The sequence below is a fragment of the Artemia sp. Qi Xiang Cuo genome, chromosome 16, assembly GCF_049724085.1.
Source record: "Artemia sp. Qi Xiang Cuo chromosome 16, ASM4972408v1, whole genome shotgun sequence".
In the NCBI taxonomy this organism is placed as follows: Eukaryota; Metazoa; Arthropoda; class Branchiopoda; order Anostraca; family Artemiidae; genus Artemia; species Artemia sp. Qi Xiang Cuo.
The window spans coordinates 47,474,034-47,500,529 of NC_142809.1; the positions used below are offsets into that span (position 1 = coordinate 47,474,034).

General features: G+C 35.5%; 1 pseudogene across 1 annotated transcript in view; it reads right to left on the bottom strand.

Moving 5' to 3' along the window:
• Window positions 1-26,496, bottom strand: part of LOC148942992 (nitric oxide-associated protein 1-like) — a 77,366-nt pseudogene that overhangs the window by 32,190 nt on the left and 18,680 nt on the right. The window contains exon 2 of the transcript XR_016143060.1: window positions 2,473-3,017. The product of XR_016143060.1 is annotated as a nitric oxide-associated protein 1-like (transcript). The remainder of the gene's footprint in view (window positions 1-2,472; window positions 3,018-26,496) is intronic.

Below are 26,496 nucleotides of genomic sequence, written 5' to 3' on the forward strand. Positions count from 1 at the left end.
TATATCCTGATATTTCAACTTAATACACTAAGCCGTTGCTGAGACATCACTGATAGGTCTTTTCAATAACTTGCATGCGCAGAATGTGCTTCAGTTTAGTTCAACACCCCCCTCACAATTCCCTGAAAGTTCCACTCTAAAACATGAGTCCTAGTAGTAGCAGTAGTAGTAGTATGCACTTAGTGCCTTTTGGTTAGTTCACCCCCCCCCCCCACCCCGAACAGAAAAAACATACCCTGGAAGTTTCAACTTAATACCTTAAGCTGTTCCTGAGATGCCACTGATGGGCCTTTTCAACAACCTGCATGAACACTTTTTGTTCCTGCTGATTTCAGAATTCCCTGACAACTTCACTTTGATATGTTTACCTTACTAGTAGTGGAAGTCGTAGAATGTTAGTGGTAGTCGTTGTAGCAGTAGTAGTGGCATGCACATAGTGTTTTTTTTTTTTTTTTTTTTTTTTTTTAGTTCAACAACACCCTCAAACAATCCTGAAAGTTTACACTTAATATTCTCAGCCGTTCCCGAGATACAGCTGATACACTTTTTTTGAATACCTGCATGCTCATAGTGTGTTTTGATTTAGATCATCATTCCCCTTGACATTCCCTGAAAGTTTCAAAGTGACACTACCTTAATACCCTTAAAAGTAATAGCGTTGGAAGAAGTAGGAGTAGTGTTGGCAGAGGTAGTAGTAGTAGTGGTAACGGTGAGCGCACATGGTGCCTTCTAATTAGTTCAACCTTTCCTTCATTATGGCCAGAAAATTTCAACTTAATGCTCTAAACTGTTCCTGAGATTATGCTGATACGCCATTTCGAGAACCTAAATACGCATAGTGCGTTTCGGTTTGGCTCAGCATATCCTGAAACGTTCGCCTTAATACCCTTTACCTGAGTAGTAGTTGTAGCATTAGCAGTAGGAGTAGCAGTAGTAGTAGTAACAGTAATAGTAGTAATATGCACATATTGCCTTTTGGTTAGTTCAACATCCCCCTTAACATGCCCTGAAAGTTTCAACATAATACTCTAAGCTGTTCCTGAGATATTGCTGATCACACTTTCTTTACAACCTGGATGCACATTAGTATGCTTCGATGTAGTTCCTATCCCTCCCACTCAAATTTCATGAAATCTTATTCTTAATACCCTTACTCATGCAGGAAGCCATGGGTCAAACTACCCTTTTTTCCCTATTACAAATCTTAAAGATAAACGGTGAGTAAATGGCATAGACATCCCTTGTCCCAAGGGCTTCGGTGGCTCACGTCTTCTCCAGAGGCATAGTCATTTGACCTTTCAATTATGCTAAACAAAATGATTATCTCAACATTTTGACAGTGTGTCCTCCGGGGGGCAGCAAACACGGGCGTAGGAGGGGGGTCGATTACTTTCCTTTCACTTTGAACTGTTGTAAAGGGTACTAGAATTTTCCATTTGAATGAACCACGTCGAGGTACCTAAAACCACCCCTTCCACACAATATGGTTCGGTTAAAAATCAAAATATAAATAAGTAATGTATGGATCACACTTCACTCTTTACTGTGATGCTACATGCTATTTTAGATTTTTCATGCTTTTTTCTTTGTTTATTTGCTTACATTAAGGATCCCTGTTATTTGTGGGGCCTCGCGTATTCCCACTCAAAAAATTTCCTTCGGAAACTTCCCTTCACGTGTAAAGTAAGCGATCAAATGGATATCAAGACAAATAAAAAAATAAAAATAACAAACAAATTAATTCATCATGGAAGAGTCTCCCTGTGTCCCAAAACACACATGGAATACACACTGCAGAATCAAATAGTCCATAATAACGAACTCTAAGTAAGGAAAAGCTGGGTCTGATAGTAACCAAAACTACGAAAATGCCTAGTGGATACGTTCTCGATAGCAAGACACAAACTGGTATCACTTAATTTTCGGCATGGGTGTCAAGTATAGGGGAGGGGAAACGCCTCTCCAAATTTTTTTTTTATCCAGTAGGATGAAATTTGAATCAGTAAAATAGCCTAGTGGCACGTAAAACAGCCCCCCTCCCAACATTTATGCTAGCAGCATCTTTAATCAGTACCAAACCAAGTCCATTGCATGATATAATAGTGGGATTTGTTAGTCCTAGCCTGTTATCTCTACGTGCTTCCATCCTATGACAAGTATTCTGCACTTGCTGCTACTAACTTCATATTTCCCAATTATTTACTTTAACCATCATCTTACCTGGCTGATAACTCAACCCTCAAAAATATTAAAATAAATTAAAATACATAAAAATAAATACTACAGGATACTCTACACTATACATTCTCCCTTTTTTTTGCAATATAGGTCAAATATTCTAAACTTTCTAGTTCTATAGGACAGAATTTTGGCTATTACATTTAGTTATTTTTTTTTTATAAACAGCATGTCATGTATTTACCTGTGTAAAGAAATGTCTTGTCAAGAAGAAAAAGAAAAACAAAAATTTACCTGGTAATCCTGAATCTTTAGAATGAAGATGAGCACCACAGCCAAAACAAGGCACATCACTAGATGGCAGAGTTGGATCAGCAGTGCCATAATCAGCCATCCATTCTTCATCAAAATTATCATTGGTTGTTTCAGCATTGGCTACAACTTTGCATCTGGTCATCTGCAACAACTTTGTCTGCTATGTCATCCTCTGCAGCAGCAGTTCTAGAGAGTAGCCTTGCTGCTATTGAGGTGGCTTGACTCTCGAGGCGTTTCCTATTATCAGATATTAGTCTTTCTTGTTCATTTTTTATTAATTCTTTAAAACCCAGTCTCCGATTATTCTCTTCAATGAAACTATTAAATAAAATTTTCTCCTCAACCGGTTTTCCTAAAACTGATTTTCTTGACTCTTTATAGAGTTGAGTTCTTGTTTTTCGTTGTTCTACTCTTTTATCGATCACTAGCTCAAATCCTTCCTTGTTTGTTCCTTCTTTCAATGCTTCATTTATTAGTTTTATCAGTTCTTGAATAAAGTAGGATATCTCATACTTCAAACTAATCTGAAAACAAAAATGTGGTAAATATAAAGCAGAAGAGCTTTTAACATGCAGTGGTGTCAATATAAAGGGGGGCATTTCCCTCCTAGATATCCAAAATTTCTTTCTAAAGGGCATTTAATTGAAAATGCATATATATTTTTTATATTTTCACTGGAAAAATTGAAAAACTACAATCTGTTCTATCTAGGTTTTCACAAATTCACTCTACCTTAGGAACGGTACAATTACATTTCCCTTAATGATACAGCCTCAATATCAATTACATTTCCCTTAATGATACAGCCTCAATATCCACAATAATTGCAACAAATTAAACCCCTAACATTTTTAGCAAATGATAACACATTTCAGTTTAACAATGTATGGCAAATAATTTAGTGTCAAGGTTAGACTGTATGGCTGTAAGACTGTATGGCTGTTAGACTGCATACTGTACAAAATAAAGTCAAAAATTTTTTACCAAAGCTATCAATTATTCACACAAGGCGATTTGGTTGCGTGTTAGGAATGCACAAATATCTGAGACATGGTTATTTACGCCCCTAGCCCCAGAGATCAATCTCAACTTGTCTCTGGTTTCAGTAGAGACAGAGTGAAGTCTAAGAAAATATTTCTTACATCATAATATGCAGAAGAATTGTATCTAACACGTTTTGCACGCAGACCCGCTGTACTTTCCCTCCCCCTGCCCTAATGAGCAAATATATAGCCAAAATTTGTCTCTAAAGTATCATATTTTTATCTTACTTAGGTATATTTTATTAGGATTAACCTAACTTCCCTTCTTGAGTGGCATTGGGTATATGATAGGCAGCGCAATAGCACTGCTTAAGTAAAGAACGATGTGGGCACGATGCATTATTTTTTTCTTTTTAGACCAGGCAATTCGTATCGAAAGAGCTGTCGTAGAATCTTCGAAAAGGGCTCATTTGATTGGGAATTGAAAGGGCTTATGCCCTTTTTAATAGCCGAAAGTATTTGGAGGGCAACTAACAACCCCTTCCACGCCCACCATTTCCTCAGACTTATCCAATAGAAATTTTGAGATAGCCATTTTGTTCAACGTAGTTGAAAAATCTGGAAATTATGTCTTTGAAGATGACGACCCCCCCCCCCCCCGAGCTCTCTGGGCAAGGATATTAAGTTATTCTCCGGGGGCATATGAGGTTTTTTTTGTGTGTTGTGACGTGTGAGTGTGTGTATTTGTGTGATGCCGTGTAATTGAGAGCGCTAGTGCCCTTATTAATAGTCAAAAGGAATCTGAAGGCGAATGCCCCCCCCCCCCCACACCCATCATTTCCCCAAACATTTCCGATCAAAATTTTGATGCAGCCATTTTGTCGTACGTAGTTGAAGGGTCTGTAAATTACGTCTGTGAGTATGACAACTCCCCCAAAGCCTTCAGCGCTAAGATCGTAAGTTAGGCCTTGGGGGCATATAAGGTTTTTTATAGAAAGCATTTTCGTAAAAACTTCAAAAGGAACTCATTCAATTGGAAATTGAGATGACTATTGCCCACTTTAATAGTCAAAAGTAATCAGAGGGAGAATCACTCCTCCTCCACGCCCATCATTTCTCCAAAAATTTTCGATACACATTTTGATATGGCCATTTTGTTCAACGTAGTTGAAAGGTCTGAAAATCATGTGTTTGAGGATGACGACCCCCCCCCCTCTTATAGCCCTCAGGACAAGGGTAGTAAGTTATGCCCTGGGGGCATAACTTTCAAACAAACAGAAATTAATTAAGAAACTTTTTCCATGAAATAAATTTTTCAAAAAAAGTTAAGAACTCCATTAAAGAAAAAATAAACAAAAATAGATTCAAATAATCTGCGAAGCATACAACTTCCAAAAATCAGTATAAAAAAATAAATGAAACCCAAAACGGACAGATATCAAAGTAAATAACAGAGTCAAACTCAAAACCAGTAGAAATTAATATGAGTAGGGTTCAAAATCCCTATGCTTTTTAAAAGCCAGAATATAATTTATGCTTTACTGAAAAAATTCAAATGAAAGAGCATTGTCTGTTTAATATAAATATGTTGATATTTATTCCTTAAAATATTAGTTTATTTTTTATTTCTTAAAGTTACAAAAATGAAAACAATTAAAAGAAGTTTTTCAGTAAAGTAAAAATTATATTCTGGCTTTTAGATAGCATAGGAGTTTTAAACTCTACTCATATTAATTTGTGCTCGTTTTGAGTTTGACTCTGTTATTTACTTTAGCAAACCAACAGAAAATAAAAGACTAACTTATACAACTACCAACAGTCTTTAAACAGCCATGAAATGAATAGATTTGACTATGTGATTTTAATTCTTGAAAAACTTAAAACAGGCTCAGTTTTCAGTAAGATGCAAGTGTCTTTGAGAATTCTACAAATCCAGGAAAGGATCACAAGTCTATTTATTTCAAACAGGTTTTCAAAAATATGTTGCATGAACTGAAAAGTAGGAATTTTTGTTTGTTTTACCTTTACTCTTTACTTTTATCATAAAATTTTTGAGTTTAAAATTAATTTTTGCGCTGCTTTGTAGTTTTTAGAAATATACTAAATAAACCTTATAAAAATATTTTTTCCCAACTTAAGTAAAGAAACTAGGCTATTGAAATCAACATTAGTTTTTGTTAAAATAGGGAATTAAATTTAGGTTTAACTTTAGAAGTGTCTTGAACTTTCCCTGGGTATATCACCCTTGCCATTTTTGAGGATTTGTATGTAATAATTTAGCTACTTATGAAATTAATTTTTAAAAAAAATTGTAAAATAAGTTTTTTAAAGAAAAGTAAAGGCAATTTTAAACGTATGTTGAGCAAATTCAAATACCTGATAAAATTCAAACCCAAAACGACCAGAAACTAAATAAACAATCATAGCAAAAAAAATACAACAAGTAATAATGTAAATGAATGAAGAAATCTTAAAGCAAGTAATGATTAAATTGAATATGCAAATCATACTTAAAACGAAAAAAAATATTTTGCTTTTGAAGTATAAATGAAACGCAAAACGAACAGAAATTAAATAAAGAATCAATGCAAACAAACATGCAATGGATACTAATGTAAATGAATAAATAAATCTTAAAATGAGTGAAACTTAAATTAAATATGCAAATCAAGCTTGAAATGAACAAAAATAACTACAAACAAGAGTTTGGGTATCGCCTCTCTATTACTGAAAAAAAGTCTAAAACCTACTGCATCATTGGCACTTTACTGAAAACGAATTATATTACAAATATTTTCTTTTGTACTTAATATTACGCTTATTTTGTACTAATATTACGACACAGGGTTTCATTTATCCTTTAATAGTAATTTCTGGTCGTTTTGGGTTTGAATTTTAACAGGTATTTGTATCTTCTCAACTTAAGTTTAAAATGGCCTTTACTTTTTCTTTGAAAAACTCCTTTTTACGTTAAATTTTTTTTAAATTAATTTTTGTTTGTTTTGATTGCAAAAAGTTTCAAGTTTTTAAAAATTCCTTATCTCAAAATCAAACTTTTTTTTCAACATAAAATTTTTATCAAAGTATCAAAACCAGTATCAAAGTAACAGGTGGAAGTAAACAAATAACAAAGTAAAGAAAGCATCAAAGTACACAAGGTATAAACGTAACAATAAGCAACTTGCATAACTTACAGCCCTTGCAACGTAAATCAAAGTTGCCACTTAAATCACTAAATCCAAGCATTGAAGTAAATAAAGGGTAATAGTAACAATAAGCATGTTCCATAACTCAGAGCAAAATCCCTGGGGTTAGGGGCGGGGGGTTCAACACTGGAGGCATAGTTATTTGGTCTTTGAACTATTTTGAACAAAATGGCAATCTCAAATTTTGACTGGATGCCATTTGAAAAAATAGAGCTTTGGCTAGTTGCCTATTGATTACTTTTCAAACAGTTCGTGGTAACAAACTGTAAGTAAGGAGCGACCCGGCTCAATGGTAACCGAAACTCTAAAAAACGGAATTTTGATACCAATAGATACATCAAAAAAATCAGATTTTAATTCTGATTTCAAATATATAAGTTTCATCAAGTTTAATCTTACCTATCAAAAGTTACGAGCCTGAGGAAATTTAACTTATTTTCAAAAAAAGGGGGAAAGACCCCCTAAAAGTTATTGAACCTTAATCAAAATCACACCACCATATTCAGCATATTAGAGAACCCTACTGTGGAGGTTTCAAGCTCCTATCTACAAAAATGTGGAATTTTCCATTTTTTGCTAGAAGAAAGATCACGGATACGTGTTTATTTGTTTTTTTGTTTTGTTTTTTTTCCCAGGGGTGATCGTATCGACCCAGTGGTCCTAGAATATCGTGGGAGGGCTCCTTGGAACGGAAATTAAAAGTTCTAGTGCCCTTTTTAAGTGACCAAAAAAATGGAGGGCAACTAGGCCCCCTCCCGAACTCATTTTATTCCCAAAGTCACCCGATTAAAATTTTGATAAAGCCATTTTGTTCAGTATGTTCGAAAATAATATAATTATGTCTTTTAGGATGACTTAATCCCTCAAAGCCCCCAGGGGGAGGACTAAAAGTTATGAACTTTACCCAATGTTAACATATAGTATTGATTATTGGGAAGTATACAGAAGGTTTCAGGGGGCATTTTTTCTGGTAGTGGGGGGTGGGGGTGGGTCGAGGGTTATATGGGAGGATCTTTCCAAGAAGCAAGTTTTCATGGGGGAAGTGATTTTACTATGATGGGGGCGCCGGATTTCCCATCGTTATTTAAAAAAAAAAAATCAGAAATTAAATAAAAAAAAAAGTTTTTTCAACTGAACGTAAGGAGCAACATTAAAACTTAAAACGAACGAAAAAATATTAGCTATATGATTGGGTTCACCTTCTAGTCAATGCCTCGCTCTTTAAGCCAAAGATTTTTAGTACTTTCATAAGAGCTATTTATTCTAATTAACGGCCATTGTGATTAAGGGGTCATTTTTAAAGAATTGGAACAAAATTGGAACTTTAGCCTAAACAGCGAGGTATTGAATAGGGGGCAAACTCCCTAATATACGTATTAAAAATATATGAATGTAGAAATTCGTTACGTAAGTTAACTCGTAGGTTACGTATAATTATTACTAATAAAAACGTTCGTAAATAAAATTAAACAAGTTTGGTGGAAGCCATTTAACCAAAAAAGGTAAAACTAATATGCAAATTTCGTTTTAATTATTCATGCACGGTGAGCCAAAATAAAAACCTGCATTAATTAAAAAACGTTCACAAATGAAAGAAAAAAAACATTTTTTTTTTAACTGAAAGTAAGGAACGACGTTAAACTTAAGACGAACAGAAATTATTCCATATATAAAAGGGGCTGTCCCCTCCTCTACGCCTCGCAGTTTACGCTAAAGTTTCACTTTCGCAAGGCTCAATTTTTTTTTAATAATACTATTGTGTTTAAATTGCGAACTTATTAAATTAACTTTAACAAAAATCACATCATTAGATTCAGCTTATCAACGAACATTATTAAAGAACTTCAAACTCCTATCTGCAAAAATGTGGAATTTTGCATTTTAAATTAACTTTAGCGAAAATTACACCGTCACAGTCAGATTATCACAGAACCCTATTAAAGAAGTTTCACGCTCCTACCTGCAAAAAGGAGGACATTTGCATTTTTTGCTCGAAGAAAGATCACGATGCGTGCCCCCCAAAAAATGGAGGGCAACTAGCCCCCCTCCCACGCTCATTTTTTTTTCCAAGTCACCCAATTAAAATTTTGAGATAGCCATTTTGTTCAGCATAGTCGAAAATTTAATAAATATGTCTTTTAGTATGACTTAATCCCCACTGTAATCCCCCACAGGGGAAGGGCTGCAAGATATGAACTTTGCCCATTGCTTACATATTGTATTGGTTATTGGGAAGTAGGCTATACAGACTTTTTCAGGAAGGATTTTTTTCTGGTGGGGGGGGGGAGGCTAGAGGAGGGGGTTACTCGGGAGAATCTTTCCGTGGAGGATGTTTTTTTGGGGTAAGGGACATTTCTATGAAGGGTGCGCCAGATTTCCAAGCATTATTTAAAAACGATCAGAAATTAAATATAAAAAAACAAGTTTTTTCAACTGAAAGTAAGAGGCAACATTAGAACTTAAAACGAACAGAAATTATTACGTACATGAGGGGGTTCTCTCCCAAGTCAATACCTCGCTATTTACGCTACATTTTTTTTGGTGCTTTCAAAAGAGCTATCTATTCTAATTAAACGCCTTTGTGATTCAGGGGTTTGTGAATTAAATTTTTTTTTACCTTTTAACGTAAAGAGCGTGGTATTGACAACGGGGAGAACCCCCTCATATACGTAATAACATATACATAATAAAAAAAAAAAAAGCGATACGGCTCAACAGTAATCGAAACTTTTAAAAACAGAATTTTGATGTCAATAAATGTATCAAAAGAATGGGCTTATAATGCTGATTCTAAATATATAAATTTTATTAAGTTTGGTATTACTCATCAAAGGCTACGAGCCTGAGAGAATTTACCTGATTTTTTAAAGATGGAGAAAACATGCCCTAAAGTGAAATAATTTTAATGAAAATTCTTATTCAGCGTATCAGAAAACCCTATTACATAGGTTTCAAGCTCATATCTGCAAAATTCTGCAACTGTATCTGCAAGGTATATTTCGCCAGAAGAAAAATATACAAATATAGAAATTCGTTACGTAAGTTAATTTATAAATTTTATCAGAACCAAATTTAGAGACAGCCATTTAGCAAAAGAAGAGTAAAATTTCTATGCAAATTTTGTTTACTTATTCAATGACGGTGAGCCAAAATCAAAGCTACATTAACGAAAAAACGATCAGAAATTAGATAAAAAAAACAAGTTTTTTAAACTGAAAGTAAGGAGCGACATTAAAACTTAAAACAAACAGAAATTATTCTGTATATGAAAGGGGCTGTCCCCTCCTCAACGCCTCGCTCTTTACGCTAAAGTTTGACTCTGTCTCACAACTCTATTTTTAAATAATAAAAAACTTTAGCGTAAAGAGTGAGGTGTTGAGGAGGAGACAGCCCCTTTCATATACGGAATAATTTATGTTCGTTTTAAGTTTTAAAGTTGCTCCTTACTTTCAGTTTAAAAAACTTGTTTTTTTTTATTTAATGACTCTTGAAAAAGAACTAGAAGTCTCAATTTCCGATCAAATGAGCCCCCTTCAAAGTTAATACGACTGACCACCTGACCACCACAAAAACCTTATATTTAAAAACAGGCAACTTAAATAAGTTACAATCCTTGCCCCCGGGGGTCATGGAGGATTCATCAACCCCTAAGTTATAGTAATTTCAATTTTAGATTATTTTGAACAAAATAACTATTTCAAAATTTGGATAAGATCCATCAGGAGGAAAAAAGGCGCAGGGGGGGGGGGCTGGTTACTTTTCAGTCAATTTTGATTTTGAAAGGGGCAGAATAAATTTCGATTCCCAGTTGAATGAATTTCCTCCTAAATTATACGACCACGCTTTCAATAGAAGCTTTATATGTTAATGATGGGCTGCTAGTATAACTTACAGCCCTTTCCCCCAGGGCTGGGAAGATTCAAACCCGGAACCGTAGCTTTTTGACATTTGGACGATTTTAAACAAAATGGCTAACTCAAAATTTGAGATCAGAAGCATTTAGAAAAAATGGCGTGTGGGGGGGGGGGGTGCTTACTGTCCGATTATTCTTGACTTTTAAAAACGGAGCTAGAACTTTTGATTTAAACGGATGAGCCTTTTCCACAGTCTATACAATTACCCCTTTGTTAAGAACCTTATATAAGAACAACAGACAGTTTGCATAACTACCCTGGGAGCAGTGGGAAATTTTCCCAACCCCCGAGGCATACTTATTTTAAATACTTCGCTTTTTGTGAAGTAATTAAAGTGAACTAGAACTTTCCCTTTCTACTCAAATGAGCCTTCTCTGATGTTTACACAAGCATCACTTCCATATGAACCATATACACCCCCAGAGCATAAATTACAATGCCCACCCCTAGGTCCTGGGGGGTTGTGTTACCACAGAAAAATTTTGTTATCTGACTCTTGAACTATTTTTAACACATTCGGTTATCTCAAAATTTTCATCAGATGCATTTGGGGGGAAAAGGGCGTGGGGGGAGGCTAGCTGCCCTCCGATCGCTTTTGACTCTTAAAATTGAGCTACAACTTTCAATTTCCAATCAAATGAGCCCTCTCTGAAGTTAATACGAGCATCCCTTCCATAAAAACTATAGATACTGGCAGGGCAAAACTTACAGCGCCTGCCCCCGGAGTAGAGGTGACCCTAAAGCTCCGATTGCCCACCCCTGCTGCCACCTATAACTTTTTTTACATAATTCATGGATGGTTATGTGTGTCGGTCGATTTATTTGATGTTTTTCATGGATGTTTAATGGTTTTTGTCAGTGAGAATTTGAAAAACAGGAACTTTGTCACATTTATGAATGTCAACAGCAATTCATGTCTGTTATATGGTTTTCTCAGTGAGAATGAAAAAACAGGATTTTTCTCACTTGGAAAAACAGGAATTTTCTCACATGGAAAACCATAAACCACGTGGTCCTGTCACGAGTAGCACCTGTGAACTTGATTTACATAATCGCTAGGGGAAATTATTGATTCACGAAGGGGAGAATTAAGAAACATTAAGGCTTCTTTAATCTTAGGTCTGAGGGATAAACGTTCTTTAGGTCAGGGAGAAAAATTAATATTCTATTTTTAAATAGGGCTTCATTGATCTTTAGTGTCAGGAATTATAATTGACATCACTTGATATCTTGGAATTATGCGGGAGTCTAAAGAGATAGAAATTCTATTTTTAAATACGGCTTCACTGAGCTTTAAGTCGGAGAGATAAATTGATATTCTAACGAAACCCTAATAGTTTAGCTAGGAAAATTTATGAGATGAAGAGATTAACGTTGGAAAGGGTTTCCTAGAAATTTGAAATGCGTTAGCGCAGAGATGCCAAACAAAAGGAACACGCTGAAATTACGTTTAGGGATTATTTGGGGCGAAACCGTTTTATCCATTTTATGAGATTATTTCGGCAAAACAGTTAGAGACATTTGAAAGAAGATTTTAGGAAAGGTTTTAGAAGAGAATTTGAGGGTGAAACTCTGTGGTCGTTATAATACACAAGTTCCATTTGAACAGTGTTGTGAGGTCCTCTACCACAACCCCAAAGGGTTCCGATCCCCCACCACAACCCCGAAGGAAGCCCCCGGTACTCAAAGATCCCCCAAGCTCCCATAGAGCCCCATCCCCCCAAACGCCCTCCTCAGACCCTCAAAGGCCCTCCTCTGGTCCTCAAAGGGCCTCCCGGACCCCCAAAGGGCACCCCGGACCCCCAAAGGCCCGCCCCCCCGTCCGCCACGGGCCCCCGGGCTCCCCAAGAGCCCCCGGCGCCCCCACAGGCCCACCCAGACCCCCACAGGCCATCCCCGGGCCCCCCAAAGGCCCATCGAGCTCCCACAGGACCAACGGGGTCCCAAAGGCCCTACACCGGTCCCCAAATGTCCCCCAGGCCCCCAACTGTCCCCCCGGACCCCCAAAGGCCCTCCCCCGGCCCCCAAAGGGCCAACCGGCTCCCAAAGGACCAATCGGTCCTCAAGTGTCCCCCAGACTCCCAAAGGCCCCCCCTGTGCCCCAAAGGCCCTCCCCCGGTCCCCAAAGGTCCCCCGGGCCAGAGAAGCGCCGCCGGGATGCGCCGTGGGCCAGGAAAGCGCCGCAGGATGTGCCGCAGGGATGCGCTGTGGGTCAGAAACGCGCCGCGGGGGATGCGCCGCAGGGAGACACCGCAGGAAAGCGCCGCTGGATGCGCCGCAGGGATGCGCCTCAAAAAAAATGTAAACGAACCATTAAAAATTTTTAACTGTTATCGCCCCCACCCCCTCCGCCGACCCCCCCCGGCCCTCCCCTGGGCCGCCCTGGTCCCGCGGGCGCCCCCCGGGGCCCCCGGCCCCCCAAGGGTCCCCCAAACACCCTCCCTGGGCCCCCCAAAGAGTCCCCTCTCTATTTTTTTAATACTTTTTTTATGGCTTTATAATATCATTTCTGAACAAGTTCCATTCATAATGTCATTCCTAAACCCATTTTCAACCTCAAAGAGTCCCCTCCCCAATTCGTAAATACTTTCTTGAATTTTTAACATGGTATTTTTTTAACTTTTTTACGTATCTTAAAATGACATGAAATATGCTTACGGCTCTACCAATTATACTCTGTGCTTGTTCATGGACACGACGTGGCTTTCCCACTGGTACTCTATGGCTGGTTATCGACACTACCTAGTTTATTGCATGCATTAAATCAGTATTTTTTACGCAGTGGAAGGATAAACACACAATTCATATCTGTAAAAAAGTGAGGATGAATTATTCGACGAACTTATGTTCACATGATAAAATCATTGTCGTATTGAATACTGACAAGGAGAAATACCTGAACTATGAAACGAGTGCAAGCGGTAACACTATTGGAAATGTACGCATGCGTTGTCATGACAGCGAGAAGTTAGATTTCTTTGGAGTACCCAAGAATTTCAATCGTGTAAACGGTGGATATTCAAGAGTATCATTACCAGAGAAATTAGTGCTCAAAGAGAATGCAAACTTAAAAATAATTGGCGATGATCGGGGACAACTCCTTGCTAGGGTTTCTGGTAACACATTACCTGTTGATAAATCCTATCATCATCTTTCCGGTATTAGCATTTTAAAGAGAACAAGAAGTAGAAGACAGGCATACTCCTGCAATAATGTCATTAATCATATCTTTTAAATATGCCAAAACTGCCATCTATTTAAAAATAATGTGACAGTAGACAGTGAAATCACAGGCAGAATAAAAAGGACATTAGCAGACAATATCATCAATGAATATAAAGATGAATTGACTGAAAGTGAAGCGCAAGTGAACTAATAATGTGTAATAATGTATTTAACGTATTTTTATATTAATATTCTACATGTCATTATTTCATTAAAAATATTTTATGCATTATTTTGTTAAGTGTTCATTATTTTAGGGTATGCTAGAACGTCAAACGTTAAGAATATCTATTGAAAAGGTCAGAGATGAAAGAAAAAGAATTTTTAGAGATAAATATACTACTAGCAGGCTCAATTTTTCATAGAAGATAGAAAAGTTCAAGATCTCTTCTGAATTTTACAAAAGAAAACAATTCACTTCTAATTTCACAAGAGAAAATAAAATGCTTCCACTTCAGTTTTAAGTTCACTGAGACATAAAAAATTTAAAGTACACTTCCAAATTTTTCTGTAGAAGATAGGAAAAGTTATGCTATGATTATGATTATTTTCCATGGAGATAAAAAGTTTCACTATAATTCTAAATTTTATTAAATTCAATTCCGACCTTTCTCAAAGAGTCAAATTTAAAGTTCTGTTCCAAATATTTTCCCGGAAGACGAAAAGTTCAACTTTGATTCTGAAATTATCTCAAAGAAAATGAAATAAGCTATTGATCATTTCTATTTTCCCAAAATAATAAAAAAATTTTCCACTTCAGTTCAGATTTTTCTCAAACAGATGAAAAAATTTAAAATACTTTTCCAAATTTTTCATAGAAGATAGAAAAGTTAAAGTTCTCTTCTGAATTTTATCAATAAAAATGAAATAAGTTACTGATCAATTCTAATTTCACCAGAGAAAATTAAAAGCTTCCACTTCAGATTTAAGTTCACAAAGAAATGCACATTTTAAAGTTCACTTTTAAATTTTTCTGTAGAAGATATGAAAAGTTATCCTATGATTGTGATTATTTTTCATGAAGATAAAAGTTTCACTTTAATTCTAAATTTTCTTAAATTAAATTCCAACCTTTCTCAAAGAGTCAAATTTGAAGTTCTCTTCTAAATATTTCCCCGGGAGAAGAAAACTTCAAGTTCAATTCTGAATTTTATCAATGAAAATGAAATGAGATATTGATCATTTCTATTTTCACAAAATAAATATAAAAATTTTCCACTTCAGTTCAGATTTTTCTCAAACAGATGAAAAAATTTAAAATACTGTTCCAAATTTTTAATAGAAGATATAAAAGTTCAAGTTCTCTTCTGAATTTTACTAAAGAACACAATTCAATTCTAATTTCACCAGAGAAATAAAAAGCTTCCACATCAGTTTTAAGTTCACCAAGACATAAAAAATTTTAAGTTCAATTCTTCATTTTTCCGTAGAAGATAGGAAAAGTTATCCTATAATTGTGATTATTTTCCATGAAGATGAAAAGTTTCACTTTAAATTTAATTTTCTTAAATCCTGAAATGAAATAAAATATGCTTATGGCTATGCCAATCGTACTCTCTGCTTGCTCATGGACACGACACGGCTTTTCCATTGGTACTCTATGGCAGGTTATCGACACTACATAGTTTATTGCATGCATTAAATCAGTATTTTTTACACAGTGGAAGGATAAACACACAATTCATTTCTGTAAACAAGTGAGGATGAATTATTCGACGAACATATGTGCACATGATAAAATCATTGTCGTATTGAATGCTGACAAGGAGAAATACCTGAACTATGAAACGAGTGCAAGCGGTAACACCATTGGAAATGTATGCATGCGTTGTCATAACAGCGAGAAGTTAGATTTCTTTGGACTATCGAAATCATTCAAACTTGCTCAAGGTGGATATGCGAGAGTGAGAGCACCAGAGATGATAGTGCTAAAGGAGAATGCCAACTTAAAAATAATTTTCGATGATCGGGGACAACTCCTTGCTTACAGTTCTGGTAGCATGATACCTATTGATAGATCCTATTCCCATCGTTCTGGTATTACTATTCAAATTAAAGCAAAGAAGAAAAGAAAGGCCTACTGCTGCACGAGTGTAAGAAATCATATCATGTCTACCTGCCAGAACTGCCATCTATGTAAAAATAATGTGAGAATAGACAGTGAAATCACAGGCAGAATAAAAAGGGCATTAGCAGACAATATCATCAATGAATATAAAGATGAATTGACGGAAAGTGAAGCGCAAGTGTACTAATAATGTGTAATAATGTATTTAACGTATTTATATATTAATATTCTACATCTCATTATTTCATTAAAAATATTTTATGCATTATTTTGTTAAGTGTTCATTATTTTAGGGTATGCTAGAACGTCAAACGCTCAGAATATCTATTAAAAAGGTCAGAGATGAAAGAAAAAGAATTTTTAGAGATAAAGATACTACTAGCAGGCTCAATGTTTCATAGAAGATAGAAAAGTTCAAGATCTCTTCTGAATTTTACCAAAGAACACGATTCAATTCTAATTTCACCAGAGAAAACAATAATCTTCCACTTTAGGTCATTATTTCACAAAGAAATAACGAAATTTATAGTTCAATTCTAAATTTTTCTGTAGAAGATAGGAAAAGTTATGCTTTGATTGTGATTATTTTCCATGGAGATAAAAAGTTTCACTGTAATTCTAAATTATCTTGTATTCAATCCCGTACTTTTCTCAACAATTAAAATTTAAAGTTTTGTTCCAAAAGTTAACCCTCAAAGTTTAAAAAGTTTTTCTGAAATTATCTTAAGCCTGAGACGTTTTTATTCTTTGTAATATTACTTAGCCACGAAAATTAGACTTTCAAATTCAACATGCCAGGGAACACACTTTCAAGTTCAACATGTTGGAGAACCCTAAATAGTCATCCATAAAAGGTAAGTTAACCCTAAAAGGTTAAAGAATTTTCTGAAATTACACTTTCAGATCCAGTATGTCAGGAAACACACTTTCAGGTTCAGCATGTAGGAGAACCCTAAATGCTCATCCCTAAAAAGGGAAGTTAACTCTAATGGTTAAAGAATTTCTCTATTTATGTAGAGTTTCAACTAGCTATGGATAAGTTTGTTAAAGACAAACAATTTTCTTGCGAAAACACACAAAATCAGAAAAAATGTTCAATGTTCCTTTAGTACCTACGCAATTTGGATTAAATGAAGATATTTATGCAGAGTTTCAACTAGCTATGGCTAAGTTTGATAAAGACAAGCTATTTTCTTGCGAAAACATACAAACTCAGAAAAAATGTTCAATGTTCCTTTAGTACCTACGCACTTAGGCTTAAATGAAGATATTTATGCAGAGTTTCAACTAGCTATGGCTAAGTTTACTAAAGACAAGCTATTTTCTTGCGAGAACACACAAAATCAGAAAAAAATGTTCAATGTTCCTCTAGTACCTACGCAATTAGGCTGAAATGAAGATATATATGCAGAGTTTCGACTATCTATGGCTAAGTTTGATAAAGACAAGATATTTTATTGTGAAAACACAAAAAATAAGAAAAAATGTTCAATGTTCATTTAGTACCTACACAATTAGACTAAAAATGAAGATATTTATGCAGAGTTTCAACTAACTATGGCTAAGTTTGCTAAAGACAAGCTATTTTCTGGGGAAAACATAAAAACTCAGAAAAAATGTTCAATGTTCCATTAGCACCTATGCAATTAGGCTTAAATGAAGATATTTATGCACCGTTTCAACTAGCTATGGATAAGTTTGCTAAAGACAAGTTATATTCTTGCGATAACACACAAAATCAGAAAAAATGTTAAATGTTCCTTTAGTACCTACTCCATTATACTAAAAATGAAGATATTTATGCAGAGTTTCAACTAGCTATGGCTAAGTTTGCTAAAGACTAGCTATTTTCTTGCGAAAACACACAAAATCAGAAAAAATGATCAATGTTCCCTTAGTACCAACGCAATTAGACTACAAATGAAGATATCTATGCAGAGTTTCAACTAGCTATGGCTGAGTTTGCTAAAGACAAGCTATTTTCTTGTGAAAACACACAAAAACGGAAAAAATGATCAATGTTCCTTTAGTACCTACGCAATTAGACTAAAAATGAAGATATTTATGCAGAGTTTCAACTAGCTATGGCTAAGTTTGCTAAAGACAAGCTATTTTCTTGTGAAAACACACAAGATCAGGAAGAATGATCAATGTTCCTTTAGTACCTACGCAATTAGACTAAAAATGAAGATATTTATGCAGAGTTTCAACTAGCTATGGCTAAATTTGATAAAGACAATCTATTTTCTTGAGAAAACACACAAAAACAGAAAAATTTTTCAATTTTCAATTAGTAAATACTCAATTAGACTAAAAATGAAGATATTTATGCAGAGTTTCAACTAGCTATGGCTAAGGTTGCTGAAGACAAGCTATTTTCTTGCGAAAACACACAAAATCAGAAAAAATGTTCAATGTTCCTTTAGTACCTACGCAATTAGGCTAAAATAATGATATTTATGCAGAGTTTCACCTAGCTATTGCTAAATTTGCTAAAGAAAAGATATTTTCTTGCGAAAACACAAAAAATCAGAAAAAAATGTTCACTGTTCCTTTAGTACCTACACAATTAGGCTAAAACTGAAGATATATATGCAGAGTTTCAACTAGCTATGGCTAAGTTTGCTAAAGACATTCTATTTTCGTGCGAAAACACACAAAATCAGAAAAAATGTTGTTAGGTTAGGTTAAGTTAGATTAGGTTAAGTTAGCCTACGTACGCGCCCATATAGGTTAGGTTGGATTAAGTTAGGTTAGGTTAAGTTAGGTTAGGTTAAGTTAGGTTAGGCTAGGATGGGTTAGATTAAGTTAGGTTAGGCTAAGTTAGGTTAGGCTAGGTTAGCCTACGTACGCGCGCGTACGTAGGCTAACCTAGCCTAACCTAACTTAACCAAACCTAACTTAATCTAACCTATCCTAACCTAACTTAACCTAACCTAACTTAATCTAACCTAACTTAACCTAACCTAACTTAACCCAACCTAACCTAACCTATATGCGCGCGTACGTAGGCTAACCTAACCTAATCTAACTTAACCTAACCTAACAATATTTTTTCTGATTTTGTGTGTTTTCGCAAGAAAATAGCTTGTCCTTAGCAAACTTAGCCATAGCTAGTTGAAACTCTGCATATATATCTTCATTTCAGCCTAATTGCGTAGGTACTAGAGGAACATTGAACATTTTTTTTTCTGATTTTGTGTGTTTTCGCAAGAAAATAGCTTGTCTTTAGCAAACTTAGCCATAGCTAGTTGAAACTCTGCATAAATATCTTCATTTAAGCCTAAGTGTGCATGTACTAAATGAACATTAAACATTTTTTCTGATTTTGTGTGTTTTCGAAAGAAAATAGCTTGTCTTTAGTAAACTTAGCCATAGCTAGTTGAAACTCTGCATAAATATCTTCATTTTTAGTCTAATTGTGTAGGTACTAGAGGAACATTGAACATTTTTTCTGATTTTGTGTTTTCGCAAGAAAATAGCTTGTCTTTAGCAAACTTAGCCATAGCTAGTTGAAACTCTGCATAAATATCTTCATTTTTTAGTCTAATTGCGTAGGTACTAAAGGAACATTGATCATTTTTCCTGATTTTGTGTGTTTTCGCAAGAAAATAGCTTGTCTTTAGCAAACTTAGCCATAGCTAGTTGAAACTCTGCATAAATATCTTCATTTTTAGTCTAATTGCGTAGGTACTAAAGGAACATTGACAATTTTTTCTGATTTTGTGTGTTTTCACAAGAAAATAGCTTTTCGTTAGCAAACTTAGCCATAGCTAGTTGAAACTCTGCATAGATATCTTCATTTTTCGTCTAATTGCGTAGGTACTAAAGGAACATTGATCATTTTTTCTGATTTTGTGTGTTTTCACAAGAAAATAGCTTGTCTTTAGCAAACTTAGCCATAGCTAGTTGAAACTCTGCATAAATATCTTCATTTTTTGTATAATTGAGTAGGTACTAAAGGAACATTGATCATTTTTTCTGATTTTGTGTGTTTTCACAAGAAAATAGCTTGTCTTTAGCAAACTTAGCCATAGCTAGTTGAAACTCTGCATAAATATCTTCATTTAAGCCTAATTGCATAGGTACTAAAGGAACATTGATCATTTTTTCTGATTTTGTGTGTTTTCGCCAGAAAATAGCTTGTCTTTAGTAAACTTAGCCATAGTTAGTTGAAACTCTGCATAAATATCTTCATTTTTAGTCTAATTGTGTAGGTACTAAAGGAACATTGAACATTTTTTCTGATTTTGTGTGTTTTCACATGAAAATAGCTTGTCTTTAGCAAACTTAGCCATAGATAGTTGAAACTCTGCATAGATATCTTCATTTTTAGTCTAATTGCTTAGGTACTAAAGGAACATTGAACATTTTATCTGATTTTGCGTGTTTTCACAAGAAAATAGCTTGTCTTTATCAAACTTAGCCATAGCTAGTTGAAACTCTGCATAAATATCTTCATTTCAGCCTAATTGCGTAGGTACTAAAGGAACATTGAATATTTTTTTTTCTGATTTTGTGTGTTTTCGCAAGAAAATAGCTTGTCTTTATCAAACTTAGCCATAGCTAGTTGAAACTCTGCATAAATATCTTCATTTAAGCCTAATTGCGTAGTTACTAGATGAACATTGAACATTTTTTCTGAGTTTGTGTGTTTTCGCAAGAAAATAGATTGTATTTAGCAAACTTAGCCATAGCTAGTTGAAACTCTGCATAAATATCTTCATTTAAGCCTAATTGAGTAGGTACTAAAGGAACATTGAATATTTTTTCCTATTTTATGTGTTTTCGCAAGAAAATAGTTTGTCTTTAACAAACTTAGCCATAGCTAGTTGAAACTCTACATAAATAGAGAAATTCTTTATCCATTAGGGTTAACTTCCCTTTTTAGGGATGAGCGTTTAGGGTTCTCCTACATGCTGAACCTGAAAGTGTGTTTCCTGACATATTGGATCTGAATTTGTAATTTCAGAAAAACTCTTTAACCTTTTAGGGTTAACTTACCTTTTTATGGATGACTATTTAGGGTTCTCCAACATGTTGAACTTGAAAGTGTGTTCACTGGCATGTTGAATTTGAATGTCTAATTTTCGTGGCGATGGACTATTCTAAAGAATAAAAACGTCTCAGGCTTAAGATAATTTCAGAAAAATTCTTTAACCTTTTAGGGTTAACTTTTGGAACAGAACTTTAAATTTGACTCTTTGAGAAAGGTCGGAATTGAATTTAAGAAAATTTAGAATTAAAGTGAAACTTTTTATCTCCATGGAAAATAATCACAATCATAGCACAACTTTTCCTATCTTCTGCTGACAAATTTAGAATTGAACTTTAAATTTCGTTATGTCTTTGGGAAATAATGAACTAAATTGGAAAATTTTTGTTATCTCTGGTGAAATTAGAATTGAATTGTGTTTTTTGGTAAAATTCAGAAGAGATCTTGAACTTTTCTATCTTCTATGAAACATTGAGTCTGCTAGTAGTATCTTAATCTCTAAAAATTCTTTTTCTTTCATCTCTGACCTTTTTAATAGATATTCTGAGCGTTTGACGTTCTAGCATACCCTAAAATAATGAACACTTAACAAAATAATGCATAAAATATTTTTACTGAAATAATGACATGTAGAATATTAATATATAAATACGTTAAATACATTATAACACATTATTAGTACACTTGCGCTTCACTTTCCGTCAATTCATCTTTATATTCATTGATGATATTGTCTGCTAATGTCCCTTTTATTCTGCCTGTGATTTCACTGTCTATTCTCACATTATTTTTACATAGATGGCAGTTCTGGCAGGTAGACATGATATGATTTCTTACACTAGTGCAGCAGTAGGCCTTTCTTTTCTTCTTTGCTTTCATTTGAATAGTAATACCAGAACGATGGGAATAGGATCTATCAATAGGTATTGTGCTACCAGAACTGTAAGCAAGGAGTTGTCCCCGATCATCGACAATTATTTTTAAGTTGGCATTCTCCTTTAGCACTATCATCTCTGGTGCTCTCACTCTCGCATATCCACCTTGAGCAATTTTGAATGATTTCGATAGTCCAAAGAAATATAACTTCTCGCTGTCATGACAACGCATTCATACATTTCAAATAGTTTTAAAGCTTGCACTAGTTTCATAGTTCAGTTATTTCTCATTGTCAGCATTAAATAATAAAATGATTTTATAATGTGCAAATACGTTCGTCGAATAATTCATCCTAACTTTTTTACAGATATGAATTGTGTGTTTATCCTTCCACTGCGTAAAAAATACTGATTTAATGCATGAAATAAACTAGGTAGTGTCGATAACCTGCCATAGAGTACCAGTGGGAAAGCCGTGTCGTGTCCATGAACAAGCACAGAGTACGATTGGCAGAGCCGTAAGCATATTTCATGTCATTTCAGGATTTAAGAAAATTAGAATTAAAGTGAAACTTTTCATCTTCATGGAAAATAATCACAATTATAGTATGACTTTTCCTATCTTCTTCAAAAAAATTTTGAATTGAACATAAAATTTGTTATATCTTGGTGAACTTAAAACTGATGTGTACGCTTTTTATTTATCTGGTGAAATTAGAATTGTATTTTTTTCTTTAGTAAAATTAAGAAGAGAACTTGAACTTTTCTATATTCTATGAAAAATTTGGAACAGTATTTTAAATTTTTTCATCTGTTTGAGAAAAATCTGAACTGAAGCGGAAAATTTTTATATTTATTTTGGGAAAATAGAAATGATCAATAACTCATTTCATTTTCATTGATAAAATTCAGAATCGAATTTGAACTTTTCTTCCCCAGATGGGATATTTAGACCATAACTTCAAATTTGACTCTTTAAGAAAGGATCGAATTGAATATAAGAAAATTTAGAATTAAAGGGAAAATTTTTATCATCATGGAAAATAATCAGGATCATATTATAGCTTTTCCTTTCTTCTAGAGAAAAATTTAGAAGTGAACTTTAAACTTTTTATGTCTTGGTGAACTTAAAACTGACGTGGAAGCTTTTTATTTTCTCTGGTGAAATTAGAATTGATCAGTAACTTATTTCATTTTTATTGATAAAATTCAGAAGAGAACTTGAACTTTTCAATCTTTTATGAAAAATTTGTAACAGTATTTTAAATTTTTTCATCTGTTTGAGAAAAATCTGAACTGAAGTGGAAAATTTTTTTATTATTTTGAGAAAATAGAAATGATCAATAGCTTATTTTATTTTCATTGAGATAATTTCAGAATAGAAGTTGAACTTTTTGTTTTCCTTGGAAATATTTGGAACATAAATTTATATTTGACTCTTTAATAAAGGTCGGAATTTAATTTAAGAAAATTTATAATTAAAGTGAAACTTTTTATCTCCATTGAAAATAATCATAATCATAGACTAACTTTTCATTTCTTCTACAGAAAAATTTAGAAGTGAACTTTAAATTTTCTATGTCTCGGTGAACTTAAAACTGAAGTGGAAGCATTTTATTTTCTCTGGTGAAATTAGAAGTGAATTGTGTTATTTGGTAAAATTCAGAAGAGATCTTGAACTTTTCTATCTTCTATGAGACATTGAGCATGATAGTATTATCTTTATCTCTAAAAATTCTTTTTCTTTCATCTCTGACCTTTTTAATATATATTCTGAACGTTTGACTTTCTAGCATACCCTAAAATAATGAACACTTAACAAAATAATGCATAAAATATTTTTAATGAAATAATGAGATGTAGAATATTAATATAAAAATACGTTAAATACATTATTACACATTATTAGTACACTTGCGCTTCACTTTCCGTCAATTCATCATTATATTCATTGATGATATTGTCTGCTAATGTCCTTTTTATTCTGCCTGTGATTTCACTGTCTACTGTCACATTATTTTTACATATATGCCAGTTTTGGCATATTGACAAGATATGATTAATGACATTATTGCAGGAGTATGCTTGTCTTCTCCTTCTTGTTCTCTTTAAAATGCTAATACCGGAAAGATGATGATAGGATTTATCAACAGGTAATGTGTTACCAGAAACCCTAGCAAGGAGTTGTCCCCGATCATCGACAATTATTTTTAAGTTTGCATTCTCTTTGAGCACTAATTTCTCTGGTAATGATACTCTTGAATATCCACCGTTTACACGATTAAAATTCTTGGGTACTCCAAAGAAATCTAACTTCTCGCTGTCATGACAACGCATGCATACATTTCCAATAGTGTTACCGCTTGCACTCGTTTCATATCTCAGGTATTTCTCCTTGTCAGTATTCAATACGACAATGATTTTATCATGTGCACATACGCTCGTCGAATAATTCATCCTCACTTTTTTACAGATTTGAAATGTGTGTTTATCCTTCCACTGCGTAAAAAATACTGATTTAATACATGCAATAAACTAGGTAGTGTCGATAACCTGCCATAGAGTACCAGTGGGAAAGCCACGTCGTGTCCATGAACAAGCACAGAGTATGATTGGTAGAGCCGTAAGAATATTTCATGTCATTTTAAGATACGTAAAAAAGTTAAAAAAATACCATGTTAAAAAATTCAAGAAAGTATTTACGAATTGGGGAGGGGACTCTTTGAGGTTGGAAAATGGGTTTAGGAATGACATTATGAATGGAACTTGTTCAGAAAAGATATGATAAAGCCATAAAAAATTTGTAAAAAATGGAGCGTAGCGCGTTGGGGGGCCCAGGGCAGGTGTTGGGGGGAACCGTGGGGGCCGGTGGCCCCTGTGGGGGCCCGAGGGACCTGGGAGGACCAGGGGCGGGCCTTGGGGGGTCTGAGGAGGGCGTTTGGGGGATAACCTTTTGAAATTTCTACTTTTTAGTTTACTTTTTTTTTTGCGGTGCATCCCTGCGGTGCATCCAGTGGTGCTTTCCTGCGGTGCCTCCCTGCGGCGCATCCCCCACGGCGCTTTCCTGACCCGCGGCGCATCCCTGCGGCACATCCTGCGGCGCTTTCCTGGCCCACGGCGCATCCCAGCGGCGCTTCTCTGGCCCGGGGGGACCTTTGGGGACCGGGGGAGGGCCTTTTGGGCACAGGGGGGCCTTTGGGAGTCTGGGGGACACTTGAGGATCGTTTGGTCCTTTGGGAGCCGGTTGGCCCTTTGGGGGCCGGGGGTGGGCCTTTGGGGGTCCGGGGGGGACAGTTGGGGGCCTGGGAGCCATTTGGGGACCGGTGTAGGGGCTTTGGGACCCCGTTGGTCCGTTGGGAGCTCGATGGGCCTTTGGGGGGCCCGGGGATGGCCTTTGGGGGTCTGGGTGGGTCTTTGGGGGCGCCGGTGGCTCTTTGGGAGCCCGGGGGACCTTTGAGGACCGGGGGGAGGGCCTTTGGGGTCCGGGGTGCCCTTTGGGGGTCCGGGGGCCCTTTGAGGACCAGAGGAGGGCCTTTGAGGGTCTGAGGAGGGTGTTTGGGGGGCTGGGGCTCTATGGGAGCTTGGGGGATCTTTGAGTACCGAGGGCTTCCTTCGGGGTTGTGGGGGGGGATTGGAGCCCTTTGGGGTTGTGGTAGAGGACCTCACAACACTGTTCAAATGGAACTTGTGTATTATAACGACCAGAGAGTTTCACCCTCAAATTCTCTTCTAAAACCTTTCCTAAAATCTTCTTTCAAATGTCTCTAACTGTTTCGCCGAAATAATCCTATAAAATGGATAAAACGGTTTCGTCCCAAATAATCCCTAAACGTAATTTCAGCGTGTTCCTTTTGTTTGGCATCTCTGCGCTAACGCATTTCAAATTTCTAGGAAACCCTGTCCTACGTTAATCTCTTCATCTCATAAATTTTCCTAGCTAAACTATTAGGGTTTCGTTAGAATATCAATTTATCTCTCTGACTTAAAGCTCCGTGAAGCCGTATTTAAAAATAGAATTTCTATCTCTTTAGACTCCCGCATAATTCCAAGATATCAAGTGATGTCAATTATAATTCCTGACACTAAAGATCAATGAAGCCCTATTTAAAAATAGAATATTAATTTTTCTCCCTGACCTAAAGAACGTTTATCCCTCAGACCTAAGATTAAAGAAGCCTTAATGTTTCTTAATTCTCCCCTTCGTGAATCAATAATGTCCCCTAGCGATTATGTAAATCCAGTTCACAGGTGCTACTCGTGACAGGACCACGTGGTTTATGGTTTTCCATGTGAGAAAATTCCTGTTTTTCCAAGTGAGAAAATTCCTGTTTTTTCATTCTCACTGAGAAAACCATATAACAGACATGAATTGCTGTTGACATCCATAAATGTGACAAAGTTCCTGTTTTTCAAATTCTCACTGACAAAAACCATTAAACATCCATGAAAAACATCAAATAAATCGACCGACACACATAACCATCCATGAATTATGTAAAAAAAGTTATAGGTGGCAGCAGGGGTGGGCAATCGGAGCTTTAGGGTCACCTCTACTCCCCGGGCCCTGGGGGTTTGTGTCGACACGGGAGTTTTTGTTATCTGATATTTGAACTATTTTTTTTTATATTGTTATCTCAAAATTCTTATTGGACGGGTTCGAGGGCAAAGGGCGTGGGGGGGGGGGGGGGGTAGTGGCCCTTAGATTTCTTTAGTTCATAAAAGTGAACAAGAACTTT